Consider the following 4,203-nt stretch of genomic DNA (forward strand, 5'->3'; position numbering starts at 1 on the left):
GAGAACATATCCATCTTCCTAGTCTACAGCGCCTGCGCATGCATACGTCAAGCAAGCCATCAGCCAATGAGAAAGCTGGAAATTACAAAAGGACCCGCCTCCGACGTCAAATAGTAAACAAAGCGTTCAGTGATGCATACTGAATATTGTTCAGGGTTCTCATCTGTCAGTGCAAAAACAAATGAACAGACATTGAATATATTTTATTTAATTAATGAAATCTGTACATATTGCAATAATATCTTGTTGGTTCCTGGCAAACATTGGTTTTGTCTGTTGATTGGTGGGATCTGTAAATTCAGAGTCTCTTATAAATTATAACAAACCATTTCCAAAACCTTAGAAAATGTAGTAGTTTCTTGCATTCTGGTAAAATTTTGAGTTCCAATTTGTGCCATTTCTGAATTCATTTGTAGTCAGAACACCTTCACCAGGTGACACTTCCAAGTGTAATGGAATATAGAGCAGTAAGGTTTTCAGGCATTCTGTAGTAGTAAATAGGTACTTGCCTGTTGATCAAAATGTCTCACTTTATAGATTATCTGTTAGCTAGCTGTTATGCAAAAAAAAAAAATAAATAATAAAAATGCCCTTTGCTTCTTTAATGTTTTAATTGCAGGGAACAACTTTGTTCTCAGTATTAAGGGGGACGTATCCTCTGCATCACTTACGAAGTCTGTCCCTTAGACAGTTTATTATTTGGGCAGTTCCATACCACTGTGTACTGTATAGGTCCACCTGACAGTATATACAGACAGTTGGGTTTGACTCCTGTCTTCCTGTGGTCTAATTCAAATTAGATGTTGTTGAGGTAAATTCAGACTTCGATTAAGAGATTTTCAGAATCCACTAAGACAAGGCCCACAATTTTCCTTAGACGATTCTGAACAGAGGTTGATCCTGAGCATTTACATGGTAAAGAGTTTACACGAATGAATTTTTTTCTAATTTACTTCATGATGTTTCAGAGAATGATTTTTTCAATCTGATATTTGATGACTATGATAAACTGCAAAAACTGCTTGCTTAACAATCACCCTTTCCTTACAACTTTATTGTTATAATCTTTATTCATCAATAGATCAAGTTTCGATATTTCAGAAATGATAACTTGTGTGGCCCAGCAGAGGGCATCACTGCACTGCACTGCACAAAGCTACAATAAACAAACTATAGACTGTAAAATGTCCATATTTTCAAAATATGAAACTAAACCTAAAAGGTTTAGTTTCAGAAATATTCTCCTTTTAAATCTGCACTAAAATATGAACTTGCTCTAAAGTAAACAAAAACACATTATATGCTGTTTTAATGATAAGTATTATTTTGCTCTCTATTATTTCAATAGACATATATGAATAAAATGCAGTAATCAGCAATCTATAAATCAAATGTTAAATACTCACAAAGTTGGACAGTTGTATTGACATAGTCTTTTATTTAACGTTACAAACATATTGGATGCATTAAACTTCTGTAATGGACAAACCATAATAAAAGCTTTGCTTGTATTTGCAAGTATAGATATTGATCTCAAAGAATACAGTTTACTAATCTGAGGAGACGATCATGTTACATGTAAATTCTTTTTGTCCAAACAGTATTTAATTTAATACCTGACAGAAAAAAAAAATAACAACAAAATATTTCTCATAAGACTTAAAGCTTAGAATAAATATCTGCTATCAGTTTCAATATTTTCCATGGAATTATTGTCTTACAGGTTTTTTCCTCTGGGCTTCTTTAATAAAACATGGTGGGAAAAAAGTGAGCAACCACGAAGTAGATGTTGCCTCCATGACATAATTTAAGATGTTTCTTTTACATTCAGGCCCCAGTGATGGCCAGCCTTACTGCCTATTTAAGGAGACCCATAGCTTTACAACAGAAACTCTGCCTTCAAAACTGCTCTGCATCTGCTCACAGCTCTCTCCCCGATGTTTCCACACTCCACCATACAGAGCCTCGAAATGTTTAGGCCCTTTTCTCTAAATAAGGCAGCCTTATCGTAGTTCCTGTCATTTCTGTCTTTTCCCCAAACATCCCGAGCAGCGTCTGTGGCAGTAGCAAGCTGCAGCCCATGCATTCTTTTGCCTTGTATGGAGAAATGGCCTGGCCTGGGATGTCTTTGTATGGGACAGGCTGGTCTCTCCATTGGACGGTGCAAAAATGGGAGGGACAAACTAGCAGTCTGATTCTTCAGGCAAACTTTTCAGTAGGACTGGCTGCCTCCCTTCCCACTGCTGTGTCGGAACCAGACAAAAGGAGTTTGAAGTACTCCCAAATATTTCTACCTGAAGCCAAGGTGAGAATGAAAGCTGTTTTTAACACTGGATTGCACAGTTAGAGTGCACACTGCTTAAAGCTAAAGCTCTTATTTGATGTGTTTTAAGTGGATGGGAGGCGTTCATTCTCTGGGTTCAGTGGTACAATACTCAACTGTCAGTGCTGAGAGAGAAGGGAAGGATAGAGTTGCAGAGAGCTTCTGAAGTGGATCTTTGATTAAAGGTGTTAGATGAGCCAAAATAGAGTTGTTCATGTGTTGATTAAGCTAAAGAGAAACCTGTAGAGGATGTTCACCTTGGACCTGTATGTGTTTCAACAGTGTAAATCTACTGTGTGCGTGTGTGTTTACTTCTATCTCATCACTATGGCACATTAAACAGAGGAATTTCTGAATGCTGGTGACCCATTTAGACCTGTCTCGCTGACACACTTTTAAACGCACACAGACACACACATACATAGACATCTGATGCTGTCTTTTTATAGGCAATGAGAGCTTACATTCCTCTTCCTTCTGTTTGGTTTTGGAATACCTGACCGTTGGCCTCTCAGTCTTCACTTCGGTAGTACTGACCTACATGACCTGCAGTTGGAGTGAGGGATGACAGCCTGACTGTTTGGGGATATCAAAATGTGTGTGTGTGTGTTCTTGTTGGACAGAAGGACAGAGGAGCTTTTTCATTCCTTAGTGGATAAAAGGGTCCATAGAGGAGCTGCGGCAACCAGAGAACAAATGCAATTGTCAGTACAAGCCAAGCTGAGACGCGTCACCCGAATGCTTACGTTGCTGGGGTCAAAAATAGTTGTTCTCATCCTCTTTGTGAATCATTGTTGATTCACTCTGCACAGAATGTAGATTTTAGCATTTGCTACAGCATCAGACTCAGTGGGGACTGGAAATCAGGTTTTCTTTTCTTGCACCTTGATAACGTAAGTTCTGGAATAATCTCATATTTAAAGAATCTTTCAGAAGTCCGGACTGATCTAACTTTAAACAGACATGTTGAGCTTAACACCAGTTAACTGCTTTCATGACAGAGCCAAACAAGAATGCACAATAGAGATAACAAAATTCCAGTGTTCTCAAATTTGACTGTTTGCATTGGAGCCACTTCAGTTGGACAAATTCTCATACAGTCGCACAATTGTAAACTGCTGCTAGTGGCTGCATAAGGAAAATGTGCTGTATTGTAAGACGACTTTATCATGTAGGCGGGAGAGAGAAGCCCTAATCAGATTGAGGAATTCCTCTGTTCCTGAAACCTTAAAGTGGAACGAGACAGTTTTGTTTCCAGCTTCCTCAGTGACTGAGAGAGAGAGAATGAAAAGGCTTTAGGCCAACGGCACACACCTTCCAAATTTCTTCATTTTTCTGGCACATGAAGGGACCGAGGCAGCCAAACAGTAGCCAAATGAAAGGAAAGGGTGTGCCAAAATGTGTCTGTGGTGACTGAAAGAATGAGAGAAACTGTGTGTTTGCAAAAGGTACATGAATTTCCTTCCTGTACCTTTTATACTAAGAACCCAAACATGTCTTTGAGTAAATACTTCTGTTGACAATCAAACTATCCGTTAAGATTAGAATCTCTGACTAAACCTAGGCCAGCTACGTGGATTTGCATTAGCAATAAAAGTTAGAATTCTATCATAGCGATACAGCTGCATTCATTTGTATAGAACTCAACGGAGGAACAAACTTTATGTTCAGGAAAAAAAGAGATAAAGGACCATGAGGATAGACAAACCTGCCTTCACTAGCTCTCTGTGAGGCCTTTGTGAATCATACAGGCAGCAGCAGACACAGAAATTTAGGGCTGCTCCAGCCCATTAAATATGATGACAGACACAGTTACACAGACAGTGCCCTTTGAGAAAGAGATTTAGAAAATATGGGACAGCAAAGCGCTATTTATAAGT

This window comes from Stegastes partitus, unplaced genomic scaffold (genome assembly GCF_000690725.1).
Source record: "Stegastes partitus isolate 25-593 unplaced genomic scaffold, Stegastes_partitus-1.0.2 Scaffold1201, whole genome shotgun sequence".
NCBI classification, from domain to species: Eukaryota; Metazoa; Chordata; class Actinopteri; family Pomacentridae; genus Stegastes; species Stegastes partitus.